This window comes from Phalacrocorax carbo, chromosome 15 (assembly GCF_963921805.1).
Source record: "Phalacrocorax carbo chromosome 15, bPhaCar2.1, whole genome shotgun sequence".
Taxonomy (NCBI): domain Eukaryota; kingdom Metazoa; phylum Chordata; class Aves; order Suliformes; family Phalacrocoracidae; genus Phalacrocorax; species Phalacrocorax carbo.
The window spans coordinates 10,606,877-10,629,258 of record NC_087527.1 but is presented as its reverse complement, the minus strand read 5'-3'; the positions used below and the strand labels follow the sequence as shown (position 1 = coordinate 10,629,258).

The 22,382-nt window shown below is 44.1% G+C and overlaps 1 protein-coding gene across 4 annotated transcripts in view; it reads left to right on the top strand.

The window, feature by feature from the left end:
• The window catches only part of CCDC92 (coiled-coil domain containing 92), a 93,997-nt gene that overhangs the window by 20,348 nt on the left and 51,267 nt on the right, over nucleotides 1-22,382 (top strand). For all 4 annotated transcript variants that reach the window (XM_064466279.1, XM_064466277.1, XM_064466275.1 and 1 more), the window contains one exon: nucleotides 10,228-10,291. The gene's annotated coding sequence lies outside the window, so the exon portion shown is untranslated. The remainder of the gene's footprint in view (nucleotides 1-10,227; nucleotides 10,292-22,382) is intronic.

The window sequence follows — 22,382 nt, the reverse complement described above, 5'->3', positions numbered from 1 at the left end:
TGAGTTTGCTCTCTGCATTTGGCCCAGCATTAAGAAAATGTATCTGCTGTTAAAATTGTGCTTCTAAATGACTACCAAGAAAGGAGTTTTCCAAACTCTGCTAGTATTTCAGTGCGTGATCTGGAGTAAAACAGGCTGCCTCTCTGCATTTCGATTGATTACTCTTGAATAAAGTGGACTCTTAATGCTTGCCCACAGGGGTGTTAAAAAAATGTAAAATGTATTCGTAAATTAAAATGCTTGAATGAAAGGCTCTGGTATGTGTAATTGTAGAGTATCACATTAAGTAGGAAGGCAAATTGTCAGGGGAGTTCCTGGCGTTACATGGAGCCTAGCTTGTCTCACTTAAATAGATTTAATAAGCTCTGCTAGAACTGAAGAAAGGTTGCATTTAAATGTATTTATTTGAATTTACATAAGCATACATCAAAAAGAAAATAATCCAGGCTCTTGGTTACTTCAGTATAGTTTTTGATAGTTAATACTTCATCCCTTCCAGCATATCATAAGATTCCTTTTCATGGTCTCAGCAGAACATAAGGAATTGAGCGAAAGGAGCTGAGCTTGTTACTCTGTGTCACTGTCTGGAGGTTCAAGGTAGAGCTCTGTCTGTGTTTCATTGGTTTTTCCATGTTCATGTTATGTCTGACACTCCAGTGCCCTTAGAAAGACAAATGACAAAGCCTAACAGAACAGAGATACCTTACTTGTCCTTAACTTTCAGAACTAAGCAGTGACCTTGATGAAGGTAGAGGAAACTGCTGCTTTGGGAATAGGTGATCATTCAGTGGTCAGTGCAGGGCTGACCAACGATCTTGCCCCTTTAATCCGCATTTTATGCTCTTGGTGTGAGTGAGAGTAGAAGACATGTGCTATGTACTCAAGGAGCTGAGAGTTATTAATGAGCAGGAGATGATGTGGGCTTCCTAGTGTCCCAGGGAAGCTGGGTGCCAAAGCAACCCTGGAGCACAGGTATCTGTATGATCACTGTACCCAACAACAGAAGATTCAGTCGAGCAGCCCTGTCCTAGTTGGGCTTTGGCTGCTGGCAAGTGGTGTGTTGCTAAGACTTGCCTGTTGGCCTGCCTTAATTAGGGCATTTGCCTCGGAAGGGGTCTCTTTCTCTCTCTTGGAAATTACCAGAGGCCAATAATTTAACCTTCCTGTGTCTCAGTTTCCCAGCTAATAAAATGGGGCTGCTCATCCTGCTCCCCTCTACTTACACAAGGCTTTATCCCTCCTGACAGCGAGCGTTATGTTCCAAGAACCAGCCCTTAACACAGCCAACTTGTACATCTTGGGTGACGTGGTCTTATCCAAAAAGCTAAGAAGAGCCCTTGGCAATCACAGTCGGAACTTAAAGGCCAGTCTGTGGTCAGAAACAAGAGCATGTTTTGTTAATACAAGCTACAGCCAACTCTGCCAGCTGTTTCCACACTTTAGCAAGTGTTTCCTACTCAAATAGGGAAAATGGTTGACAGGAACTGAACCAGATACAGCCATTCTAGCTAATGGTGAAGTGTTACACCCACAGAGAAGTTGAAAAAGACGCTAGATGTCTCCAATGCAGTATGTACCAAACTGCCAGATGTTTAGGATCCCTTAAGTCATCTAACAGGCCTTTTCAAGGCGATGTTACTCTTGAGTATCATGGCTCTCCTGAAAAAGCATTAAAGTGAACTAATTTTAGCTTTGAATTATGAGATTTTTCTCCAACAGAAGGTGTCCCTGAGGACATGAGGGTAGACTTTTATTTCCAAAATGTTGCCTTTGTATATTTTTAACGGATCATCTGGATGAAGTTCTAATGGCTGGTTAAGACCATCTGATTTATAGCAACAGCTGTTCACCTTTGTAGATGGGGAGATTCCTGGAGATACAAAACACATTTATGAACTTGATATTCCACACCAAGGGTCAGGTTTTCTTGCCTCATTTTTACACAGGTGTAAATCCAGATAGGCTCCTGTGAAGTCAATGAAATTGCTCCATGAAAGGCACGGAAATCAGAGTTGCAGGAAGTGGCAGATCAGTTATTTCTTTCTCCAGTAGGCTGAATTTTAGAACCCACAGAAATTGGAAGTGGTCGGGGTTAAGAAATGTACCTAAGCAGTGATAGGGTGTTCCTGCTGACTGATGGGGAGAAATGCTGATTTTTGCGTTATGGCTGGGAAGCCATTTCCTCACATGGCTGTAAAAGATGGCAATCAGAGAGCCCAAAATTAGGAAGTAGAAAAATGAAAGAATAATGAGAGGGGAGACACCTTTGGTGTCCTATTGTAGGTCTTTAACATTTTAATCCCTATATTTCAAAAGGTAGGGTTCCTACTGCTGAAACTTTCTGCAAAAAATTCTTTAATTTTCAGTATTGAAGTCTGGAAAAATAGTTGACCAGTCTCCACTTTAGGCTTAAAAAAAAATTAAAAGATGCTTTCAGCGTATTTTTTTCATCTTCAGCTCTTATTATTTTATTTACATTTCTCCCCCCCCAAAAAAAAAAATCTTCAGAATTCTCCATTACATTTTCTTGTTTTGGTTGAGCAGATACTTTTTTTTATTTAAAAATAATAAATGTTTTACAAAAAGAAAAGTTAAGTGCCTCCAGATCCTACACAAGCTCCAACCCAAGCTCATCTTCTGGGACTTGCTTATGCTTTCTTAAGACAAAGTGTTGCTGGAGCAGTAGTATCCAAATGAACAATCAAGGCCGTATAACTTTATTATTACTAAATCTGCTGTATTTCACACATTCACACTCTCTTCACTTGCAGCTACTCAATCTACCTCTATGTTTTCCATAAAATACTCTTAGCGCTGAGCTGTTGATGCCAGCTCTGATCTAAAATTCTCTGATGATTAAGTGTCCTCCATACTCTACTAAATGGAATAAATAACATTATTAATTCAGTATGCAATTGTCTGGCTTCGGAGCTTAATATTTAATATAATGTTATGGAGCTTTATTTCCAGCTACTGGATGCCTTCCCTTAATTTGCCTCTTCAGTCATCAGCCTGCAATAGCTTTGCTTGAAATGTTGTTCCACCTGAAGTGCAGAGAGGAAATTCCCCACTAAAACTGAGCCAGAGAATAGACACGAGCAACCGTTTGTGTTCCCCAGGGAGGCTCACAGGGCTCCAGACCATGTTAAGAGTACAGGTGCGGACCATGCTGGTGTCATAACTGTGGTAACTCAGGCTTGTTCCTGAGTCCATGTAAAGTTTTGTCACTCATTCAACTTATGGTGGCCATGTGGTCCTGAGTTTCTTGAGAAACAATGACAGAAGGTACCTGAACCCTACCAACATTAAAGTAAACTCCCAGAGGATCTGCTAGAGGTATGCTGTTGCTTTGGGTGGATATCTTTCTGGCACAGTTATAACATGCAATCAAAAAGCAGAGTTAAATCAGAGACCTGGGATTCTTCACAAATGAAAATCAATGCGATGAACTCACCCTGGTATCTTTTAAGCAGCCTGGATTCAAAGTGAATTTTTCAGCACTGACTGCTGTGTGCCAAAACCTGCAGCTTTATTCATCTAAAATATTCCAGCATAAGAAAAGGTGATTCAGGATTATTATCTGCTTTGTCTGGTTTAGATCTTAAACTCCTGAGGACTGGTGCTGCCTTGCAGCGCCTGACACTGGGCCTTACTGTTGATCCAACCCATTCAGTGCAGTGGTAACAAAAATGAGCTCTTTACAGGAGTTTTGTCTTGTTCTGTAGGCCTGGACAATAGGCAATCCTCTTGTGTAAGGTTTCAGAGCTTTGGCTCACAAAGCACCTGATGATGGATTTTTATAGCCGATTTTACTGCTGGTGAGTTTCTGTTAGCAGAGAAATAATCTGAATCTGTGTATATGTGAAAAACACAGTTTACATCAGCTGGCATATTTGTGCTGGAACTTCTTATACAACCTAGAGATAGAAACAGGATGATTTGTATGATCTCCCTGGCCAGTCACAACTGTTTAATTGGAAAGGTTCAAAATTCCATCTAAAATCAGAGTGTGAAAGGTTTTTAAAAATGCCAGGAAGTTATTTTCAGAGTTGACCTGGATTTGCACAGAACTAGTAATGCAAAGGCAAAAAACAGCTGGAGGTGTAAGTGGGAAGAGAACAGAGAAGGCTTCTCACGGGGATATTTTTTTTTCTTGAAAACAGGAGGGGAATGAGATATTGTTGCTTCAAATATCTGATGAACAAAGAAGGAAAGCATGAACTTGGGAGCTGGCAAGGCAGCCAGGTCAAGTGTCTGCCAGCATTAGTATGAGCCAAACCACTGGGCCTACTGCAGAAAAGGATGCTGCCACTGGTTATCCTGGGACCAGGCTGTGACATATGTGAACTCTCATGTGTCAAAACGTGTCTGAACTGCTTTTTTCTTTTGGACACCCATGTCTTTGCTCTTAATGCAAATTTGTTTTTAACATGGTTCCACTGGAGCTTTATTCTTTGACAAGTGTATTTTAAGTGTCCTAGGTAAGGTTCTTCACGCAGAGAAAGGAAATTTGAGATGTGTCATTCTTCCATATTGCCTTATATATGTGCTAGAAAATATTAGAAATTAGGCAGTTTGGCAGCAGGAGTCTGGTCAAACCTGAACTCACAAAAAATCTGTAGCTTCAGTAGGATTGTTTATGGAGGATTTCTGATCAGAATATATAAGGCTACTTCAGTCTAGCCATTGATTTTAATTCAGAAACACAGGGAAGTTGCAAGGAAAACTTACATGCCATTTCCTTGAAAGGCCTTTTTCCTTTCTGCCTCAGGACAGGCATGCAACATCTTGCCCTGGGGTTACACAAATGCTTGCACTGAATGTATTAGAAGAATGTGTTTTACTTTTTTTCCCCCTATCATAACAAAATGCACATTCACAGGCACATCCTTTCCATAAAGTGAAATGGTTCTTGGAAAACCGTTATGTTTCTAGTTGTGCCAGAAGCTCTATTTTCCACTGCTGTATCACAATATATCTTAACAGCATCATTCTCTCAGAAGTAGTTTTGTATTGCTGGTCTCTAAAACTCCCAAGAAAACCTACTCTGCAGCCAGGACTAAAAGGTACAGAAATCCATCAGATTTCAATCCAGGGCATACCTGGGAAATGTAAGCATGATGTAGCATTGCTTGTGCATGACTTGTTCCTTGTAGCAGCTATATTGGGCTCTGGAAAAAACAGCACCCATCATTACTGCCAGCTTTCCACTACTCTTCTCATGTGCCCCTCTCCACTGCTGTCTGCATTTATAGCCCCAAAATTAATCCAGGGCCAGAATTGTTCCAATGTGTGTGTGTATTGCTTTGTATGGGAGATGGTAGAATACTGCCACAATTTTCCCAAGTATTGCGAGCTTTCCAGCAAGTTCTGCCTGGTCACTGTAGCGAGGTCAAAGCATTGGCAAAAACAAACTTGAAGATGTCTTGTGCCGTTTCTCAATGAGTGTGGTTGGTTGGTTGTCGTCAAAGCATCAGCACTTCCTGCAGAATGGAAACAACAAGGTTTTGTCTAGGAAACATCAAAATGCCGTTTCATTTTGGCCTTTGTGAAACCTTTTGAAGTCTTCCAGCTAAAAAACAGAAAGCTCCCCAGGCTTGAGTATGTGTTTTTGTTGGTACTTCACAACTGCCGAGGGCTAAAAAATACAAGAAAGTCCTGGGATCTGTGCTAGGAAGATGCAATAGTATAAGAACTCACGTTGCTTTGAGCCCTCCCCTACTATTCTCCAAAAGAAGCTTGATGGCAGATTTGTCATCCCAGCCACAAATGAGAAAATGTGGTGCTTCCATTGCCTGTACGTTATAGCAACTTTACTGTAGTTGGTCAGGTTAGTTCATCTTCGCCCTGGCTTTTTTTTTAATGCTCCCTGGTATATTTCCTTCTCAGAGGGAAAACCACCTGTTTTCCCAGCATGCCACTATGTCTACATTTAAAAGAGGGAACATTGTATGAAGTCCTGCTCCTGTTCTTAACTGCCTCCCTGTATCAGGATGCCAATTTAGCCATGTCCCAACCAACTCGTGTCTGCTGTAGGTGCAGAAACTAAAAGAAAGTCCCTAGAGTGGCAATTGGTGAGAGCTCTTCTACCCTTAGGGTTGCACTGTATTGCATTTGTACACTGCTTTTGTCAGCAGTCATGGTAATCTCCACTGAAAGCTGAGCAAGCGAAAATCCCAGGCCAGCTGGGATGAAGGAGCATTTTGTACCTGCAAGACTAAATGGGAGGGAGGGAAGCACAGGGTGAACTGGAACTAAGATTGTGCTTTAAAGACTTTCTCATGTAATAAAAGCTTTCAGGCCTACTTGGAGGGCAGGACACTGCACCACTAGATTTGCTCCTAGTACATTCTGGCTTGGTCCTGTTGAAGGACAGCAAGAAGAAGTTACTTTTGGTCTGTCTAAAAGCATCTCTAGGACACATGGGTCTCTTTAACTCCATGCAAGCAGCTTTTCTGAAGTTTGCTGCTGAACAGTCTGTGCATGTGACAAGGCAATTACATTGGCCTGTGGCACTACTGTGTTCCTAGGCCATCTTATGAGCAACAGGAATGAAAAGCTCTGTGCCACGCAGGTCACTGAAGTCCAGTTGGTTGTGTCAGCCTCCTATCTTAAATAACAGGAAGAACAGATGACATTCCAGTGGAAACTTCTTTACGAGGAAATACTGCAGATTCCAGATGTTTGGGATTTTTCTGCATATTTGTAAAGTTAACATGTTCCTTTATAACTTGATCAGCATAATTACCAGTACTAGGGTTTTGCTTTTAAACAGTATTTGAATTTTTGTGAATGCTGTGTGATTCATGTGCTAGTTGGTCACTCTCTACACCAGAGCCCAGAAGCCCTTGCCAGTGACAGGAGACAATGAACTTCCAACAAGTCAATCTCACAATATGTTGGTAAAGGTTTAAGTGATTTGTGTACTACTATTAACCAAGTGTCAGAGCCAATATTTCTCTTCCCTCTGCCCTCCGTTTGAATCATAGCTTATACCAGTGAAAAACTTGACTGTTTTGTCCCTGAGCTGACTGGGAAAAAGGGTTTGTGTATATGTTTGCTAATTGGGGAAAGGTGTTTTATGTGGCTCCCTGGACCTGCTGTTCTTATTACATGGATTACTCCTCTGTAGATTTGAGAGTGTCCTATGAGCAATGAGTCATAACACACACAAGGCTTCCCTGGGGAGTCAGATGCAGACAGCCTTATCCAGAGCATCAGCTGTGCTTTCCTTCTCTTTCGATAGACAGAGCAGAGGCCCAAGAGCCTATTCTGCCTCCCTGCAAGGAAGGAGCTTTGCCTTCTATCAGCTACCTAAAGACATGTCTGGTTTTCCATTTATTCTGATGACATCTCATTTCCTTCTGCAGACCCCACCCATTTCTGCTTAAAAAAAAATATCACTGGTACTCCACTGCATGACCTGAAGATCTACTGTCCATTTCAGAAGATACTGCTCTTCTCCTTTGCCTGTCTACGGTACCAACATCCACCTTCTACATTTGGTTGCTTTGGTGGTCTTTCAGTGGCACATAGCGCAGAGTCTGAGGGGATGGAGACATCTGAGCAGCATCAGAACTCAGATATCTTTTCCTTTGGTTTAGCACACCTGCCAGCATACAGTAGCCAGACATGATTTCTCCCTGCACACAGACCCATAGCATTATCACAAATATGTTAGTAAATCTCATTCCTTGCACACCATTTCAAAAGTATCCTTACTGGTATGGGAAATTGGCCTTGCATGTGTCCAGAAGGGGATGGTTGAGGCCTGATTGCCCATTCAGCCCTTAGCTTTGCCCATTTGTGCTGGTTTCTGATGCCCAGTTCCCACTCCCCCGGTGCCCTTCTCTTGGGCTGGAGGGGACAGTAGGACCAGGAGAAACTAGTTCCTTTGAGGGGGTGACGGGACAGGACAGGGCTGGAGTGCAAAATTTAACAACTCACAACCCCCTGACCGGCAGTACTGTGTTCAGGAAGACTTCTCTCTCCACAAGGGCTGGTCTGCTCTCTTTATCCACCCTCTGACATGATCCTATATCCAGGCTCTTAAGAAGAAAAAAGAAACAGAACTGAAAGCTGCTATTTTTAAACTCTGCCTTTGGCTCTCTTTGCAGCACTCTGCTTTCCTCCCTGTGATTCAAACAGTGTTCTTTTGAGAACTAGGCACCAGGGCCCTGCGGTTTCCTGGTACTTGGAACATAAAAATCTCCTAATTCTTCTCTCACAGCAAGCTTCAGAGGCTGGGGAGTGATTGATATTTTCTATCGCTTCATTAATAGTCACGGCACAGTAGTTTCCTAATCTGTTTTTGCACCGCTTTTTATTTTGAATAATTTGTCTTCCAAATTTTCACAGCCCTCCATGTCACAAAACGAATGCTGTTTGTTCCCCTCTTGCCTTTTAACCAGTGGGTTGAGATGTTCAGGAGCCGATCAGGCAGATCTGTCTGAGATCTTGGAAGCCAGGGGACCTGCCTCAAGGAGCTTCCTCATGTTTGTTTTAACAAGCTTGGCAGATATACTGGAGATATGTCTCAGAGTGATTTATTGCTGGGATAAATTGGGAGTAACTACTGCAAGGGAAAGTCTCCTCCTATTACTCTGGCACCCATCGTGTAAGAGTTGCAATGCTGTCTGCAAGTGCAAAAGATAAAAGATAAGCCATGCCCCGGAGAATCTGCAATCTGTGCAGCCAAAGTGGAAGAGAATCGAAGGCAGAAGGTACTTGAGTCTCAGGTACCACTGCCGCAGGCATTGATCACTGGTAGAGACCATCTCTACCTACCCCTGTATGGTGCTGCCCTAGTCCAGCCCCACCACTAAATTAGGGATGCTGGCTGCATGTGGATGTTGTGGGTGGGTCTGGAAGATGCCCTAGATCCTGAGGGAAGAGTGGGGCATTAAAGTCTAGTTCACTTCTCTGCAAGGAAGGTCTGTTGAGAGAACTGATGATGGCCGTGCTCAGAGCTACTCAGCAATTTGGACCATATCACAGACCTCTCTGCACCACTGCTTCAGGCCCTGCTGTTTGTTCCTTTTGGTTCATGTGGTCTTTAAGCAGCATTTTCCAGTCTTGTATGTAAAATGAATTTGTCTCAGCTGGTAACCCACAGTGGTAATTCCCCTGCAGGCTGAGGGCTCTGTCTTACATGCACGTGTATCAAGTGGATAGCACTCAATATGTGTATTTGTGCACTTCATACAGATAAATAGTGTACCACAACTGCAGACCTCTCAGTGTGGAGAGTATATGTGGCTGTGGGTTGGTAGTCTGCAATGGCCCAACTAAAGTGAAATCTGGGGCCTTTTGGCAAAGGAGAACTTCAGCCTTTTTCCTGAGAGCCTCTGCTCACTGCCATCACTGTGCACAGTGAGAAAGCCTGTGCCACAGTCCATTTTCCCAGCTTCGTGTCCACCCTTGGTGCTCCCCTTCTCCAAATCAGACCTGCTTCAGAGTCCTCTGTGACTAAGACAACCCGCCTCTCCCATGGAGGAGAGGCACAGGACTGATCTACTTGGCAACCAGCGTGGAGAATCTGTAGTGTCTCAGCTGTTTCTCCATGCCCCATACACACCTCCACCTATCGATTCTAGTCCAGGAAATTATAAGTTTAAATGCTGGATATGAGACCTATTTCTGGTGGTGAATGAGGTATTTGGGGCACAGGAACTAAGAAAATCCCTGGCAGAGAAACAGGGCCAGGGGAATCCTGGAATGTCTCCTTCTGGCCATGCCGTTCCCTACCACATCCTCAGGGATAAAGCTATCCCAGATAAAGGTAGAAAATGCAGTGGGACACATTTACCAAGAGGCTTGGGCATGAGCACATGCAATGGGGGGAAAACAAGGACAAGGGCTTAGCTGTTGTGAGGCAACTCCTTGCTACCGCGCTGTTCAAGCTATGTCTCCTCATTGCCTTGTAAACACCTGGAACTTTTACCTGTAAATGAGCTGACTGTCCCAGGTTAAACAACTCGCTGTGCAGCTGGGACTCTCTGGCATGCCTGCAATAATCCTGAACTCGCTGTAAATTGCTTTTTCATTCAACCCAACTTGGAAAAAAGCAGACAGGCTGTAGTCTAAACACCCCAAGAGTCTGTATTTGCTTTGTTCCTTATGTGTTCCAGCACACTCTGCTCCCCGGTGATTTAAAACAATGTGTCTTTGTGCTTATCTCCTGGGTTTGGCAAGGCAGTTTTTACCTCTTAGTTTTTGTCTCAACAGGAGAAATTGCTGTCTAACTGATCCTTTGTGGACTTCCGACCAAAACCATCCAGTGCAGCATATGGTAAGTCATTCAACGTTTTATAAACTCAGACCCTCAACTATAGCTATTTATGGGTGGAAACTGGAACATCAACAGTTTCTTTTTGGTTACAAGGGTAATGAATTCTGGCTTATGTTATTATGACATCTCAGTTTGGGTTTCTCCAGCCCTTCCTTAGATTATAATGCCTTTGACTTTACATTTGTTGCTTCTGGTGCCTTCCACGGCAGCTTAGCACTGTGGTGTGTCAGCAAGGGAAGAATCTCAGCCACACTACCCTTGCTCCAAAAAACACAGGCCCTTATTACTTATGTTAAAGGAGAAGGTTTGTGCCCTGATGTTACACGTGGCAACAGTGTATGAGGACGTGGCTTTGGATGATCCTATCTATTACTGCACTGATGTATCCATTCTTAGTCATGTCGTCCTCTGAAGAAAAAAAAGGGATGAAAGAGTAGATAAATGAACATGGCTTGTGGGATGGCTTTGTTTACGTTCTCTTGACTCTAGCCATCAGCAGCTGACTGATGCCTGCAGTGGGGAATAGTTGGGACTTACTGCAAGCTCAGCAAGTGAGGGATACACTGTACAGTGCTGGAGAGAAACTGCTGGCAACCTCCATGCTAGTGCAGAGAGCAGGACTGGTTTTGCTATACCAGGATATTTCTATCACTGCAGTTACGCATCTTTCAGCCTGTGATGTTGTTCTGTGCTATGTGGCTGTACCACCACTTTTGATACTGGTGTGCCCTAATTCCAGCACAGGTTTAGGAGGTAAAACTTTCATAGTTGTTTGGATCATATTAATTTTCTCTGTGTATATACTTCTGGTATCTCAAAATGGTTGTCATGCATTGTAGGGATCACTTGGAAACTGGGTTGACTCTCTGAAAGGTGAAACGGTATCTGCTTGGGAGACTGACCCACCTTCTTCCCTGAGGAAGTGCTTCCAGGCCACTTTTGGGAGAAGGTGTCTGGGTTTGCACTCCCATTAACAAAGGAGGTCCCCAGCCTGTTGGACTCTTCATCCAGCACCTCCTGCTAGCACTTCATGGACCATGCATGTTATGCAAATGTTTTTTATTACTTCCAGACATGAGCTTTTCTTGAGTTTCCTTTGTGGTTAGTGCAGCCTGTCTGTAGTTTAAAAAAACAGTTCAGCTCTCTTGCTTTTGGTGTTTTGTGTAGTGCTACACTCAGCTGACCATTGTAAATGTGTTGTTCTTGCTTTGCACCTGATTTTTCCAAAGTCTGGGGTTTTGGAGTCTCTTAGTTGTTCCAAGATGCACCTACTTTCTCAAGAATCTTTATTTTGGGTGCAGGGAGAAAGAGTGAATATGAGAGATTCAAGGGAAATGAGTAAGATGGAGCAGAACAGTCTATACAAGTAGCACTATGGCTTGGAGCTCTCCTCCTGACTTCAAGGGTTACCTTCTGCAAGGAGACACAAGGAACTCTGGACCAGGTGAAGTGAGGAGGGCTCATTTCCAAGGAGACCTGATGCATTATGCTGCACTAAAAATCCATCCAAATATCAGTCCAATAGCCATCTCTCCAAATTCTTCCTTGCCACAGTCAAGAACATATCTAGAGGGACATGTTCAAATGCAGCTGTTCTGCCTGATAGTTTTCCTTGTTTTGACACAGCCTCTTGCAGGAATAACTCTAAGGAATGGATTGCTCTTCACCCCAGGTTTTCTTATACAGTGAGGAGCTATAAGGAACTAACAGTTCCTTACACTACCATTACACCTTGCAATGGGCTGGAGAAGTCAGGGCAAGCCCAGAAGGAGTGCAAAGACAAAAGCAAGAAAGACGGACCCTTACTCCTAGTCCAACTTTCAACATTTTTGTTTCCAGCGTAGCATTATGGGTGCATCTGTGTGAAGTATGATGGCAAAAGCCATGTGGCTTAAAGTGTGCAGCCCAAACCCAAGAATTATCATCTTCAATAAATCTGCCAGTAAAAAAAACAACCTGCCCCACTCTTTTTTTTCTTTTTCTTTTTCTTTTGTAAAAGGTCAAAATGTGCTGGGACAGCATTTAGCCTTATATATTGACATACTAACACCAAACATGATCTGTCTCTTAAAAGCAGAGTGTGGACTTATTAGAGACAAAACAAGACTCGGACATTGGCAAGGAAGTACTCTCCATGCCTGACTGAGCTAACATTTCCTAATTGCAACCAGAGAGCTTACTCTGTGTAAGAGTTTAAAAACATTACTTTTTTTTCCAAATCATAGTGGTTTGCCCCTGTGAAAGCTATTTCCCTCATTGTTCATTCTTCAGAATAATTACCAAGTAGCAGCATTTAAAATTTCTCTTTGCTTCCTCTTTTTTCTTTTTTCTTTTTTTCATCTTTTTGATGTGTGTCACAATTTCAGCTCTGTAGCCATCCTGCCCTTGGGTTAACCAAGCAGAGAAGGTCAGAACCCTGCGATGCTCAGAGCTGGGCCAGGGAAAGGGGGTTACCTTGGCATGGAGTTGCCTTTAATCCATGGCCTTCATGTTTTCTGTTAGTCTCTGGGCTTTGACTCCCACAGCCAAGGAAATGTGTACTGGAGTCCAGATTTAGTGTTTTGCACTTGGGACAAAACCCTTCCTTCTAACATTCCTGCATTTCTGAGTTCTGCCTAGTAGCAGAATTAGAATGAGCAAAATACCACAGGAAAGATGATGCTGAAAGAAGTATTTATTAACTGTCTTACCAGATGCAGAATGGTAGAAAGCATATACCCCCCAGATACATCTAGCTAAATTTAAATGAAGGTCATGAATCTGCAGAGGTCCAGCACAGCTTTTCTGACTACGTGCCCAATAGATGTGCTCTTGCTTAAGCGTATCCCATCTCTAATATAGACGTTGCCTTACTGAACTCAGCATTTTTCCCTTCCAATCACCCTAATTGAAATTCAGCAAGAATTTCAATTTCAGCTAAGAAGCTAAGAGCTTATGTTTTCAAGGAGGGTTTCTAGTTTTAAACATTTCAATTTGGGGAAGTCTGAATCTTGAGAGACCAAACTTTTCAGCAAGTACCTTCCACCTGAAAGTTTGGTGTCTCTTGCAGTGTCTGGGGATGGTTCTGCCAAGTCACTGGTCACTTTGGGACGTGGAGTAGTGAGGTCTTTAGGCCAAAGTCAGGCTTTTCTGGAATTCTGTGGCAGTTTGCCCAAGAACAGCAATGGGCAGTTTCTTAGGCCTGATTTCAAAAGGTAGCAAAAACAACACGACCAGTTTAAGAACATGTCACATCCCACTGGTCTGTGTGCATGCTTATCTTTAATGATGGGCTTTCAGAGGATCTTGGATAAGAACCAAAAGGATAGCTTTGAAAATTCACTCATACAGAATAATTATATTTAACCTATGCTGTCAGTTCACACCATATCATCTTAAAGAATAATAAATAAGTAGTCAACATTCTTACAGTAACCTTTCACTATTCAGTACCAGGAGGTGAGGGGACATGTGCCTTCCCAGACATCAGGTACGCCTTGCTGGTCGTGGGAGCGTTTAGTTTTGTTTTTAAACTTGACAGTAGCAGTGGGGGGATGAAGTTAAAATGCAATCATTCTGAGTCAAATGGTAAGGCCTAGGAAAACAGATGTGGGGTGTGTGCCATGAGCCAAGATCAACTTCACAAAACTCAGAAGATTAGTTCTACAAAAACTAGAGGGGGGGAAAAAGTTATCCAGTCAGTGTTGTGATGGATGGGAGCAAGGAAATAGCTCAGAAAAGTCAAACAACAACAGAATCTGCAGCACAAAAATGTTAACTTTCTGGTGCCATTATTTTGTCATAGGTAGGAAACTCTTTCAATAGTATCGAAGGGTATTAATTACTATTGTCCTCTGTCCCCCCATTTTATGTCAGAGGATTTTATTTCTCTGAATTGCTTCTGCACTCATCTCCAGAGCTAAATTGCCCTCCTGTTTAAAACCCTGACCATATAGGGCTAATCTTTGTCTCCCATTTCCCTGGGACTTTTTGTTGTTGTAGCAGCTCTTTTATTTTTTCTGTCAAGAAAACACAAATAAAATGTTTCACTTCAGTCAATATTGGCAAAGTATAAAACTTTGGGACCATTAAGCTAACCACAAATTTTGCAAACCAATTCAGCACTAGATTGTATTTACCTGTTTTGTTTCTGGTCTAGCTTCTGCATCCAGATTGTGTTTCTTATGGTGCTGCTCTACATCATGTGTGTCACTGTATTGGGGGCACCTCATCAAAAATCAGGGCTAGTCAAGGAGCTAAATGCTTTTTCCCCAAAGCGGCTAATAATTTTGAGGCATTTAAGCACATGCACCACATATTCATCATCTCCTTAAAATGGACCAGCTCAGTGCACCTGTTTTGAGTGCCTTGATGACTGGTTTCATCATAGTCAGTCTTTTTCTGCTGACTTCAGAAGCGTGATCTGGAATACAGTTTTCATGACAGCTATTCAAAGGACCCAATATTCTCTACCCTATTGTCACCGTTTTAGGTGCCACCTCTGAGAGTCAGAACAAGTTCAGCTAGGCCAGCATAACTGTAATAAACTCTCTCAAGCAGGTATTGATTTCTACCTTCCAGAGTGCCAGAAATCATGATGGGATCAGAGAAAGAAGCTTTTCATATTCAGTACACTCCATGAACTCTCTCTTTCAGCTTTTCTGAGTGCTTTAGCTGTGCCCTGCCAGAGAGGGAGATGTGCTGCTATCCCCAGTGTCTCATCTGGTTCTCACAATATACCTATCGGGCTCATGGAGACCTGGCTGAAAACACAAAGTGTGTCAATTATTTCCTGTGTGCTACACTGTAGTTTGAAAACTTTGCTTTTTGGCTGTGGATCAGCAGTTGTCCCCATGCCACAGGTCTCTCCTCAGCACAGAAAAGGTCACTAACTCCATCCCCTGCTCTGGCTTCTCTCTTAAGTTTCCTTTTGTGAGTGCTCTGTAAACGTGTATCAGCTCCAAGCCCTAGCCAGCCAGGCTGCCCATAATGAAGCAAGCACCTTCCTGTTAGCATCAGTGTGTCTCTGGCTGTGTTACCAGAAGCACCTCCCACAGCAAATTACCCCTCTCTGGACATCTTCCTTGGATTAGCCAGATCTGTTGTTTTGAAAACCCCACGCCACAACACAGTCTTATTCCAGAGGACTCTCTCAAATGTTTCTGAATAGTATCTGGAAACATCACACAGTCCTCACAAAGGAAAATGCAAGTTCTCTGTAAAAGTCACCCATGGCAACTTCAGCTTCTGCATTAAAAATCCTTGTGTGTTTTGCATCCAGATCCTTGGATGTCATTGTTGACACTGTGAAGGAAATCCTCCACTGCTGTTCATGGGGAGAAACCCCTAGTCTGAGCACCACATTTTCCTGGAAGCTACGCAGTGCTTGCAAATATTATTCTGTTTATTTCTCTAACACATCCACTGAAAGCTCAGAGCAGTTTTTCAAGGCTTCCCACAAGCTAAACCAAGCCAAAGGTTCCCTGGCTGACAATCATCAATAATATTGAGCTGCTACTTAAACTCTGCTGTCCTTAGATGAATTGACAGCTCTTTTCTTCCAGGGTAAGGTAACATCTTTGCTCCAAAAAGATGAGGAGCCTGTTGTCTGGTGTCCCCTGCCTTTTTTGAAGCTTTTCAGAGAAGCAAAGGAAGGTGTTGATCTATTGTCCTGAGTCATTAATAGAGCATGTGGTTTGGAGCTGCTTTTTTTTTTCTTCCCCATCAATTGTATATTGTTCCTTTCAATCTTCTTGTATTTAGATATCATCATCTTATAAACATTGTGTTTGCTGGGGTGCAGAACTAGAGAGAAAGCTTTTCTGGGGCCGAAACTAGAATTTAGACCCAACTTGATCTTTGCAGCTGGTCACTAGCTGTAAGAGTAGTATAAAGTGGGTTTTGGTTCTTGGGGGGGGGGAGGGGGGTTTGAGGGTGGAAAGGCTGTTTTGGTTTGGGGTTTTGGGTTGGTTTTGGGCAGTTTGGCTGGTGGTTTCTGTTTTGGGGGGGGGTTGGGGGGGGTGGTTTTGGTTTTTCTTAATAAAAAGGTACCAGCAATACTGAAACAAAACCCTAGTCAGGGGAGCCATACCTCTGAGTCTGGATCTGGCATTCCCCATTCCCTCCTGGTGGACATTGGTGCCTTTCTGAGAAGGCCTCAGCTGCAGCAGGCTTATTACTTTTGTGTAGGGACTCCCAAGGATCACCAAGGTCTGAGCTTGTTCCAATTTCCTCACAGGATGGAGATGCTACAAGAACCTGATTTACCTGTAATCTGAGGAAAGGCAGGTCCTGCCTCCCTCTGTCTTCCTACTGGCACCAACTCTGCTCAGCTGGACCAGTGCTTCTAGGGTTGTTACAGGACCAAGTACCACCAAGGTAGAACTCAGCCTTACAGCTCTAAGGAGACACTTTCTCAGAGGCCATGGAAACAAAGCCCTTCCAGCCTCAGCCATAAGCACAATCCTGGTTGCTGCATCTTCTTGTCCTGGGTGAAAGGAGGGCAGATCCCTGTGCGTCTCTAAGCTTTGTGCTCCCAGTGCTCTAGGCAAGAGGCTCAGAATGAGTCTTGCTTGCTCTCTGTGAGCTTTTACCCCACAGAGAGCAGTAGTTAAATCCTGCAGCCTAGAAATCCTTTGGACTTTACTGTAGGCTGTAAAACAGGCTGGGGAGACACTGGCCTCTAGTTGTTTGTCTCCAGAGGTAAACCACTGTTCATGCACTCCTAGCCTCTAGTTCTTATGATGAAATTCCTTTTCTGTGCCAGAAAAGAAGCAGCTCCAGCCGATGGAAAGCTCATTTGCCATGCTTGTGCTGTGGGCTGATTTTCCTCCACAGTAGCACCCGGCATCTGGCTGAAAAGCATGGCAGATGAGGCCCAGCGGGCTCAGTAAAACCCCTCTATCCCTCACTGGAATGCAAGACAAAAGAGCTGCATCTCTAATGGACAGCTCAGGCTCATATCTCTCTCTGAGGAGAACCATTACAAAAATATTTCCCAGATATTTGGCTGGGCATCTCACAAAACTATCCAGTTTCATGATGCTAATTTTCCCATTGTCTAGACAGTTGCAAATCCAGACAGCATTATCAGTATGAACCTACTGCACACACACATACAAATAAAAGCCCATTTTCTACCCATGGTATTTACAGGTATGTTCTTATCCATGAGCTTCCTAGTGGTAAACTTCTGCAATGCTCCAAAGTGCCTATGTAGATCTCTCGGGGTCCCTGTTCCCCCAGCAGGGCTGGCATTTGATTCAAGCAACACTGAACTGTGTAGATGCTCTGAAGGTTGAACTGGAGGATCTAGCCCCTCACTGCCTACCTTCTCCTGCACCCAGAAGAAAAACAAATTGTGCTCAGGGTTGGACAGTGCTGCAAGCCAAGCCTGCATGTCCCTCCTCAGGACAGAGTCTCCTGCCACAGAGGTGTTCCAAGGATGAAAATGTTCTTTTGCGGTTTCCATGCTGGAAACGTACATGGAAAGACATTCTGGGGCTGTAGTCATGTAGATGACATCCTGCTAGTCTCTCCTGATGATAAAATGGTCTGTGGGGATTTGTTCCCTCTGTCTGGCTTGAAATGTTAAGACCTGCGTAGAGAAACAGCACATTCTTGTTCTGCACATCAGAGGTGCAAGCCTACATTTTAAGGCAGGCTGTAGCACCTTCCCCAGACTTTGGCATAATCGGTAGCTATATTTATAACTCCTCTGTGATGCCAAGGGGCAAAAATATAGTAGGAACAGGAGCTGTATTTACAAAGTAATAACTTCTGGATTAAGATACTTAGCCAGCAGCAGCATTTCCCCTCCTTTCTCTTCTCTAACCTGCTGCAGAGTTCTTCACTTTCTTCCCAGGGCCTCTTTCCACATGTGCATGGTTTTCCTGGACCACTATAGTGGGGGTAGGCCCTCGCTTGCTGGGCTGTACCAGCAGCCCAGGTTCTGTGCCCATTTCTTTGGAAGGCAGAGCAAAGAGTGACCCAAGTGAAATACAAAGGGCTTGACAGCAGCTCCTTTCCAGCTTTTTTGGAGGGCACAGGGAGTGGGGAAGAAGCTGTCCCTGTGCTCATGGGATGTGAATCTTGCCAAGCATCTCTTGATTATGCATGGGATTACCAGAGTGAATCCCTGTGACTGAGGAAGCAATATTGTTCTACTAATGAGAGTCCAGGACTTGTAGTGTCTGAACAGCAATGATTTTGGTCTTTCCCTGGTAAGGACCCCAGCCAGGCCTGGGTGATCTCTTTCCAGGCACCCCTACTGGCTCCTGAAGGCAGACAAAAGGGAAGGAACTGAAATAACCACAACATGGTGGGTTCATCTTCTGCCTTGGAGATATCTGTTACCAGAGCCTGGGAGCTGTGGGCAGGGAGAACCTAGTGGGACCTGAGCAGAGCTGAGCTAATGTCCCAGACAGCCAGTCCATGTGGGAGTAGAGGAGAAGAAGGAAGAGGTCCTCGTTCAAAATCTGTGAGGCTTTGCAGTTAAAGTGCAGGGAAGAGAGGGCTGGAAAAGTTCTTTCTTCCTCTAAGATAGCTGTGGTCTGTTCCCCAGCTGGACTCTCACTCTGTCTGCTCTAATCCACATCTTCCCTCTGATCAGCAGCTGGGTTTGTTTTACATACTCAAATCTGATCTCCTTAGTTTGTCCTGTGTGTCTTTCTCAGTTTTCAGGACTCCAAGTTTCCACCATGTAAATTTTACAGTAAAGCACCCTACTTGCCCTCCTGTAACTAAAAAGGGGAAGCACTGTGGCTCTAATAATAGCAGACAGTCCCAAGAAGTCTTCTAGTCCAAAGTATTTTGCAGAAGGCTGGCCACATCAGCAGCTTCACTGCCACAACTCTCATTGTGAGATCTGACTTAATGAAAACAGAAAAAATCAGCCCCATTCAAATTTTACGTCCATGAAACATACCCAGCTGTAGGCAGGTGGCCATGTCTGCCAGGACACTGTTTAATATGAAAGGAGAGGGCGTTTCTGAAGGTCTACACCACAGCAAAAACAAAGAGCTTCCTTAGATTTTTATATGCCCTTTTATATTTTGCTTAAATATTAACTCTGGGTCCATCCTCACTAACTCACAGAGCCACAAGGTAGCGGGACTAGAGATAAGAAAATAAGAGCCCCTGGAAACCAAAGGTGTGTGATCCCTTACACACCTGAAATGTAGGACAAAGGATACAGACACAGGCAAAGTAAATTCATACTTCGAATTGTGTACGTGCTCAGGTATTCAGTCTTTCTAATCACAATGCAGATTTGCAGAAGGTTATCTGAGGCCGGTTACAATAAATTTACCTAACATAATCCTTAAATCTGTGATGCCTGGGAAATGCATGTACTTAGTTATTCTGTGCTCTTCTAATAGAAGTAATGAGAGCAGATATCTACTTAAATTTTCTTAACAGGTCCCTGCAGACGAGTCCCTGATGGAGTTTGCTCTGCAGTTCTGCGTTGTGGGTTTATCAGTAGACACTTGCTTCAGGCCCTATACTCGATAGCACTACCACCTGCTGATGGACATATCTGAGCACAGATGTGCTTCGATCTGTGCAAAGTCATTCCCAAGTAGGTCTCCATGCCTTTGGGCACCCTTACTAGACATGGAATTTTGTGCACAGAGCTGCTAAGAGCAAGCTATTGCTCTTTAACTCCATGCTTGAATCTACTTGAAACCATGCTAGCATCACTCTAGGCCAGAAACAATATCAGGCCCTAAGATTTGAGGGGATTGTCCTACTCCAGTGACAGCCCTCCCGCATGCTCTAGAAGGGCTGTGCCTTTGGCTTCAGTGGAGTGGGAAGGAGTTATTTACCCAAAACCAGTTGCATTGGAAGGATGTGAACCTGAAAAGTGTTTGACTAACAGATGCCCAACAAGGTCATCAGAAAGACAGGTCCAATGAAAGGAGAGGCAAGGCTTTTTTAACAGGTGTGTAGAATCACCGTTGAAAGACATTGTAATAACCATTTCTAAGACTATGAATATCCCTGAGGAAACCCCGTTTTGGCAGTAGCCCGGCCTTCTGTTTCCCATCAATTGTAGCTTTGTCTCTTTTGAAGCCCCCTGCTGCAAATGAGCAAACACCTGGCTGAGAAAAGATGAATGGAAAACATTGCCTGTGCTAGAGAGGTAATGGCAAATCCCATGGCAGGAGGAATAATAAACAGGAGATTATTGATATAACTGTGCTAGTCTCCGATAGGTTTTCCACCAGGCATGTAGAAGCACCTACAAAAGAGGCATTGTCTCTACTGTCACTGCAAGGAGAATGGGGAAAATTAGTTGTGCTTTGCCCTCCAACCCAGTGCAAGACAGATGGGTTTGTGTCTGGTGAACAAAATTGATCAGTATCAGCAGAATGAGGAAGGAGGGGGTAAGAAATCACTGGGCTGTGAATTCTGAGGATCAAAAGGTGGTATATTGTAGCTAAGTGTCCAACAGGCTGTTGTTCATTAGCCAGACCCCTGCTCTAAATCTTAGGTGATAGGCTAGGGATTGAACTGCAGGCTTGAGTCTGATGGCTTAAGTGCATCAGACTGATGGCCTGAAGCCCCAGTGCCTGCCTGCTAACTGTCCATTTTGCATCTGCAACAAGGTGCAGATTTATCAGTGTACAGGAGTCTGTGCCATGACCTCTGTCACTGCCCAGGCATGTGAAGATTTTAAGAGCATTGTACTGATTGATTGTGTTTGTTTCTAACAGGAATGCAAATTTAGGCCTGTATTTGTGCTGTTGCAAATGTCCAGCTCTGCAAGTGATACAATACAGAAGAGACTCCTTGAGGGCAGGTCATTGTGCTCCCTGCCTGAGATCCTTCTGTGACATTGCTTTACTAGGGAAGAAGGCAGGGCAGCTTCCAAGGATATGAATATCCTGTTTCTAGAGGCTTCACAGAAACCTTTTCTGAGACCCCAATTACAATCTCAACCTGATCAAAAGGGATGAGGAAGGGTGTATCTCACCAATACATACACCCTAAACTTTTGAGCATTTGCAGACAGGTTTTGCAGTGTTTGAGCACCTCTTCTCCAGCCTCTCTCCCTTTGCTTCCCTGGCTGCAGATAACAAGCACTTTAGTTCCAGTTTGACTGCCTGATTCTTGGAAACCTGATGCAGACAGCAGACTGTTCTTCTAAAATGCTGTAGAAAAAAGAAAGGTGGGTGGGAGGGAGGGAGGAGGAGAACAACTATTTCCTGCAGTGAAACTCGATCCTTTTCAACTTAAAAATAGGAGGAAAACAAATTCCTGTGGGACCTGCTATAAAAGGGTTTGACAGTTGCCTACTTGCTGCCCCACCTCCCAGAGCTCCCCATTTTTCTGATGTCTTGGTACGAGCCCTCTTGAACACAAATGCAGATCTGTTGACTGCAGTCCTGGTGCTGGGGAAGGTGGCTCTGCTCCATGCTGGGGGTCAGCTGCAGGGGAGTGTAATGCACTCTGACAGGTAGCAAAGCCTAGGATTAACTGTTCTTTGTGTGGAGCTACCATGCGAACAGGTTTTCCTGGGTCTTTTTTTCCCTTGCTGGAAATTTTCGTCCATACCATTATAGTGGTGCCCAGGATTTCTGAGCTTTTTGCAGGCCATGTCAAGCCAGGAACCCCACAGGAGAAATCACACAAATAGCTGCCAGAGCCCCCATCTGTGCTTGCATCCCCTCATGGTGGTCCACTAAGCTGTGGCTAAGCCTGTTTCTGTGGCACTAGGAGGAGGGGGAGCTCTGGACACAGCTTAATCAGGCTGGATTGCCTGATCAGGCTAGTTGGCTCATAGCCACCGCCATCTCCCTGTTCATACCTGCTGCTGGACTTCTGCTTTCCCCTCTCTTCCCACCCATCCTCTCACCCCTTTCTGCATCACCGCCTGATTTCAGCACTGAGAGAGTGCCGCAGACCCCAGCATAGCCACCTGCCTCCCTGCCAGGTTGCTCTCTCACCTGTAAGTCCTGCTCCCTCCTTTACTTCACTTTCTCACTCCTGCTCTCTGCTACCCTCTCCCTGCTACATCCCCCCTCTTTCAACACTCTGCATTGACAGGGTAGGGCTGAAGGCAGCTGGAGAGACAGGTTTTCTTGAAGCTCCTGTTTCTCTCTAGGGA